General features: G+C 40.1%; 1 protein-coding gene across 1 annotated transcript in view; it reads left to right on the top strand.

The window, feature by feature from the left end:
• The first annotated feature begins 673 nt into the window (after window positions 1–673).
• Window positions 674–7,231, top strand: part of bach2b (BTB and CNC homology 1, basic leucine zipper transcription factor 2b) — an 87,289-nt gene continuing 80,731 nt past the window's right edge. Inside the window, exon 1 of the mRNA XM_063901826.1 lies at window positions 674–904. The gene's annotated coding sequence lies outside the window, so the exon portion shown is untranslated. The remainder of the gene's footprint in view (window positions 905–7,231) is intronic.

Raw genomic sequence — 7,231 nt, 5'->3', positions numbered from 1 at the left:
TATTGGTAGAAATGAACTGCATTATATCATGTACAAATGTCATGTGTTATATGTAAATATATGTAGAGGAGTAAACTGACAATAAAGGTTCCAAAATGTGAGGGAGTAGAGGTAAAGTTAAATGGAAATACTCAAGTAAAGTAAGACAAAATAGTACTTAACTACAGTACTTGAGTACATGTGCTTAGTTACTTTACACCTCTGTACATTAAAATATATTGTCATTTTCAAAAATATATTTTTTTCTTTTCTAATAGTTTTTAAAACGTACACACCAAAGTAAATTATTTGTATGCGTATACCTACTTGAGCGTTTCGGGCGGTCTGACGATATAAATAAGTAAATACTGGACTAAAACGTCCTCCGTCTGCAGATGTGAAAATGCCTTGTGTCATCTTTCGCAGTCATATTCCCGCTGTGTACACCAAAGGGAGAAGGGGGGGGGGGGGGACCAAGCGAGCGCGAGGGGAGGGATCTGAACGAGCGGCCAGTAGTGCGATTCTCCAAACTCCGCTGCGCACGTTCCAGGGAGTGCGCGCACGCTTCCCGCGGCCGCTAACGCAAAGCCGCACCGCGCTTACGATGTTGTGAATGAGGGGATAGAGTGACGTCAGCGGCCGAATGTCAACAATGTAGCGACTGAGAGTAGGCGTTCCAGTCGAGAGTAACAAACAGCGGAGACGGAGCGGCACGCCGCGCTGGAGCACCGCGCGCACACACACACACACACGCACGCAGTCGTACACACAACAGACCGTGTTTTTTACTGAAGCTACACATACGCGAGGTGCTGCATCGGGACAAGAAGTGACCTCTCTGAGGAAAGGAGTCATCATGTGAGAGAACTTATGAGGGAGACGGACAAAAGGGCTGAATAGAAACGCGCGGAATAGAAAGTAAAAGGTGAGCTGCTGCACGTTTCTCAGCGTCATTTCTCTGCTCTTATATATTCCTCGCTGTTTTTCAGGTGTGAATCCACCGTTTCTCAACCTCAGTGTGTTGTTGATGCTCTCTGAACCGAGTTGCAAACTTGCATTAGTGTCGCAGCCAGCAGAGTCCTCCCTGTGATCTGTGGAAAAAAGTCACTAGTAGAAAAACTGAAAGGAAGGAAAACCGCGTGCATGTCTCTGAAGCCTGGCGTGGTGATAATATTGGAGGCTGTAATGCGTCGGGGTGTGAACGCGGGTTCAGGAGTGAAACACAACTCTGAACCACATCCTGTTATGCTTTCAGTCAATACGCCGTGTGCGCTCCATTTTCTCTGTTTTTGTCAAGTAGGTGTGCGGAGATCCCACAGGAGGTCCGCACGCGCTGCTTCTATCAGCAGAAATATGCATACATAAAAAAATAGGCTGTCACCTGCAGCGTCATAAAACACCTCGATTATTTAATGAACAACCCTCAAATCAGAGGATATTATTATTATTATTATTATTATATTATTATTATTATTATTATTATCAAAACAGAAAACTTCAATTTCTTTCTGCTGTTCCCCAATCGTATGCATGATGTCATCACCTGCTCCATAATCAACATTTAAAAAATGTGTTTTGCTGTGTAAGGAAGGTCCTTATTTGGTCTGACAGCCAATGGAATCATGTACATCTCGACGGTGTCTTTTAGGAGCTCATATTTTCAATATCATTAACCCTTTATGTTTGATACCGGGAGCAAGCTCTGCTACCATTACCTGAAAACTAAACATTTTGATATGAAGTGGTGACTGTATGAACACAGCTGCGCTTTTACGCGCGTCCTGCTTTGTCATGTGGATGCTGCTGCAGCAGTGGCTTAGTCAGTCCCTGTCATTGTATTATGTAGGAGTCAGCGGTGTAGTGAGGAATTATGCTGTGATGCAAGTCAGGTCTCACAAGTTGATATATTTTTGAAAAACACCTTTGGGAAAAAAGAGACAAAGCTGTTTTATGACACCTGCATACACTTAATACAATATTTGAATGTGTTTTTGAGGGGTTCTTTCTGAACATAAATCATCGGATCGTCCACCTTTGCTTTGCTGGAATGAAAGGAAGCATGTGTCCGGGGCAGCGGTGTGTGTCGGCAGAATCAGACGCAGAATGAGTGTGTGTATTTCGCGATACTCTTGTTTGATCGCCACGTGTTTGCGCTGAGGTGCCATAAGGGAGTGATGCTGCCGTTAATGATACAGCATTCTGAGGAGCCTCTTTGTCTGTTTGTGCTGATGCAACGCTCTGATGGCACTGAGGGTATGCAGCATCACCCTCCATCCTCACCCATTCCTCCCATCATGTGTCACATTGTTAATATTGGGGTGTGTGCCACAGATGATTTTGAGTGCATGCTGGGTGGAGGCGGTGGAGGTTTTGTAGTATTATTTGATCATTGAGATTTTAATGGGGGCTTACGAAAACACATTGTCGTGTTCTGACATCGCTCTGCTTGCACAACACGTGCACAGCGGCAGGCAGCACTCATGCGCAGTTTTACGCAGGGAGCCTTTTGTTCTGTACAGTAGTCCCACTGCCTTTCTATTCCCATGCACGGCAATCCCCTGCTTATTGTAAGGGGGAGGGAGTGGGGGTGTCCAAAACTGTAAACCCCACAATGACTCAGTCAGGCTTAAATGCCATTTCATCATATCTGCCAGCCAGAGCTCCATTCTCCTGCTCTCTGTAATAATAAGGTTTATTTCTCTGCATGGGTTCATTATTTTTCTTTCTCCATTAATTAAAATAGCAAATGTCATTTTCACTTTGCCAGCACTATGAAATAATCCTAGTCTGCTTTTACTGTGTTGAAAAATACATTCCCATTCAATCAAGCTTGATTTTAATGTGTTTTTTTGTTCTGCATCTTTAAAGATTGTGCAGAGCAGCAGCTGATACCTGCATCAAGAAAATACTTATGTATTGTTGTCCAGTATTTTAAACTCCCTTTTATTTTACTTCTGGTGTTTTTATTGTATGATGATATTTCTTCATAGCAGGTGTTATCATTAAATCATGCCGATATAGCACTAGGGCAAGACAATATTTTAAATCAATATCAAAATATGATCAAGAATACATTACAGAAAACAGAAAGAAATAGTAAGTAAATGATACCAAGGTAATTACAAAAAATCCAGTTGAGAGCAGAGCAATACATAAATCAGGTTGATCACACCTGGGATTCTATGTAGACAATACACTGGAAATAAACATCGCTGCATCATACTATGAAATGACAACAAATACAAATATTCTAAATATTTCTATATAGTTTATTTTTATATTTGAAAAGTTAATCTATATATTTCCTCTACATTTAATAATGCGAGGGAATCAATGCCTTTTTTCTCACCAGGAACGTAAGTGTGATTGGAAATTATTTAATTATTTTGTTCCTGGCTTAAGATGAGCCAAATTTAAGTATGGTGTCTAAATACTAGGATCCCCTGTAAAATACTAATATTTTAACAGTTAAAGTGACTAAATTATGATGTCCAGCTCCGAAACATTTTTTTTAAGCCTCTTCCTATGTGGCCATAATTTTCTGAAAGTGCATCAAAATCAGGACCCTGATGAAGTAAAATGCAAAGTCATAATGATGACTCTCTGGGGTTGAGCTTGGGAACATCAGAGTCTGAGCGTGGCTGTTTTGGGGATCTCGTCATAATGACTCCCCCAGGGCTCAGCCTCTGAAATCCCACCCGGCAACAGGATCCTTCATGTGACCCAGCCAGTCCATTCTGAAGAGTACCGTGCAGGGGGGGGGGTCCTCCAACTTTCTGCTGAGCCCGTAGTAATCATCTTTATGTTACTGAAGTTCCTATCAAGCTAGATGACAAAAGAAGCTGCCCGTGTTCAAAAGTAACTAAGCACTTAAGGGTTAATGATTCATGAAATTGCAGTGGGATGTGATGGAGTGATCTCATTGTGTGATTATAGAAGGATTTCTGCAGAAAACAGCCCCTAACGTGCCAAAACGGCATTGCTTTACGGTCTGAGTAATAGCAGAAGTGGTTTAAAAGGAGAGCAACTTAAAGAAATTTTAAAAAGCTGCATATCCACATCCGCTGCATGTTTTTTTTTTCCCTCTGCATCATTAAAGGATCGTTTGCATCACTGAGGACATTTGAGTAACCCCCACCAGCTCAGCTCAACATCCCAAGTCAGTGCATTGGCCAGAAAAAAGGAGAAGAAACATGTTCCCATAGCTCTCCCACGTCAGCACAAAGGCATGTTTGACTGGGCTGCTGCCAGTGAGAAGCAGCCATCAACACACTGCTGCGTGGAGAAGTCTCAGATCCCGCACTTTACACAAAGAGCTATTGTTTCCCCTTTTCCTCTCTTTCTGATCCCTTCTTTTCTCCATCATATCATGGCTGCTCATTCTTCTCCTCCCACCGTTCACTGGCAACGTCTCTCCCCGTGTGAAATCAGACTGCTTTACCCAGCTGCCCTCAGTCTGCAGAGTGAGAGCCCGTCTCTGTGTTTGATGCGCAGCACAGACACTTGCCAAGAAGCTATCAAATCTAAAACACCACAGGCAGCTCTCTGATTGTTTTGTTTTGTGTTGCCTGTAAGAAATTATCGAGATGCGTAAATCATCCTGATGGCTGCGTCAAACCAATCGGATGATCTCACACTCGTCCTGCCGCCTCCAGCGGAGCGCTTCACCTCCTGAACTCTGACTTAATCCTCTTTAGTTACCCATCCTGTGGTCATCCATGGATTTCAACATATTGAGCTAATAAAAGGATGCACATCTGGTCCTGATAGCTTTGGAAAATAAAAGCTTGAGGGTAGAATAGTTAGGGAGTTTTGGAAGTTATTGAAGCAGTTCCGAAGAATGAGCCGTGTGTAAAGTGGCATTCAGTGAGTGAAGGGAAAACAGTCAGCACAATTTAAGGACCTGTTTTTATTGGCTTGGTGCAGCAATACTCCTGCTGGCAAGAGACAGGAGCATATAGCAGAGGATGTGATTATTCCAAAAGTGAGGAGTCACCTGAGGTTTTGAACACTTATTATCATCAACTTTGCATCCTCACTGACAGCTGCAGGGCCACATGACAGTCACATTGATATGATATTAGTCAAATGTGCAGCATTGTATGGGAATGTTACCAGAAACTGCACTAGTCTTTTGATTTCATTCTAGGAATTGACTTGACTTCAATTTCAATTATCTTATTTATAATATTGGATTGGACTGGATATTGGAGATTTATTCAGAATTTTAATTCATCTCTTTTTTTAATTGATAAATGTTATATTTCAGTTTTTCTGTTGTTTGTTGAGCCGTTCAATTGGGAAATTGCCAGTGGAACATCTATCTTGAAACAGTATCTAAAACTTCAGCATGTGTTGCTGAACACACATCCAGTGCTGCATAAAAAACACCTCCGTATTGGAAACCAATATTTTGCATGTTTTGTTATATTCCACTGACCTATGTGTGTTTTTGGCTTGTATTAATATCCAAGAGTCACACAATGAATGACCTGTGTGCTACGGCCCACTGGGAACATAATGGCTAAAGAGCTAGATCCAGTGCTTTGGTTGTATGTTGTGATATTAGCTCCCACCCTTTTTACAGATTATTCATAACACACACTGTTGTCCCTGTGGTCCCCCTGCTACCACTGTAGGAATGCTTTGTATACCGTATGAAATGAGAGCAGTTAGCTGGATAAACTTGTTGAGTGAACACTGGAGCTCACATCAATAGTGATTTAAAGTGTTCCTCTTGTCTGTCAACTGCTGAGTCACAAGTGGACTCACTGACTGGAGAACAGTCCCTCTCTTCAACCTGTTCACACAAACAGTGTGCAGTCTGAGGCCTGTCACTTATTACAATGCCCGTTGTGATGCATCATTCTCGATTGTAGTTGTTTAACCCCTTAAAGTACTATGTAACAGTCCAATTTAGTTGGATTTTTTTATTTACTGCTGAAGGTTCATGCTGTGCTGGAATTTAGATCATATCACATGATCTTTATTAACAGATGGAGATCTTGTGAGGTGATTAAAAGCAGCTAAATGGACCTGAAGGGGCATCAACAGCTGTTTCTAAGGCCAAGCAAAAACATTGAATCTAAGCATTACCAATAGTTATAATTGTATTTTCCAAAGCATCAAAATGTATTCACTTGTTTTGCTAAATATTAAAAATAATAAAATACAACAATCATTGATATTTGGATATATTACAGTTGCGGAAAAAATTAAGAGACCATTCCAATCTTTTCTTAAATCTTTATCTCTACATGTATGGCAGCCATTCCAGTGTCTGTTAAATTCCAACACAGAGAAAAGTTGTCAGTAGTTTATAGAATACAGTAAATAGAAAAAAAAATAATTTAACTCAAAGACATATCTATAAAAAATCAAATAAGAGAAACTGATAATGCTGAAGTGCTCTCTTCAATTTTTTCCGGGACTGTATATATATATATATGTAAATCTAAATATTCAATCTACATGAAATAAACAGTTCATATAACAGACATTATATGCTTTATGATTGAATCTTCATATTATAGGGAAAGCAAGGTATTACATATAACATATAACATAAAACAGGGGCGCCTTTGTAGATCCCCAGAGAGGAAATCCAGATTTTGGAGCAAAGTTCACATATTGTACATTAGATGTCCAAAACAACACATTGCGGGAGCTGCTGTGTCACTGCGGGTGAAGTGATAAATGACATATTTAACGTTACCTCGGAGATAAAACTCCCTGTTAAGACTGAAAAAGATATGTGTTGCTTCTTCCATATTTAGTACACCTTACATGCCCAGCACATCCGTAAATACACCAGTGTCTGACTGAAGGTATGAGGTGTTGGTCACCACTGTTTCTAATCATAAATAGGTGTGTAAATGACGCTAGAATTAAAGCTTTAGTGTCCGTTTTGTTCCATGTTTTTATTTGAGCTGGGTAATATCATCATTTGGTACACAGAAAAAAAACATCAAGGTTTCACATTTTCTTTAGTGCACTTTTCTTGTTGCAATTTATTTAGTTTATTTATCTCATTAAAAGTTATGAATATAGTTACCGTAGGAGCTTTTTTTTATTTAACAAATGAACCTATCAAGGTGTGATTTTTTTTTAAATGATCTGTACCAAATAAGGATATTTTATTATGTTTGTTGAATACTGTTTGTAGGCAGAAATAATATCTCACATACTTTGCCTTTTAACAAATGTTGTGCTTTCTGCAATTTTGATATTGAACTAGTCCATTTAGCTATTT

Source organism: Eleginops maclovinus, chromosome 15, assembly GCF_036324505.1.
Source record: "Eleginops maclovinus isolate JMC-PN-2008 ecotype Puerto Natales chromosome 15, JC_Emac_rtc_rv5, whole genome shotgun sequence".
Classification (NCBI taxonomy): Eukaryota; Metazoa; Chordata; class Actinopteri; order Perciformes; family Eleginopidae; genus Eleginops; species Eleginops maclovinus.
Note: the sequence above shows the minus strand (reverse complement) of the source record. Positions and strands in the feature narration are given on the sequence as shown.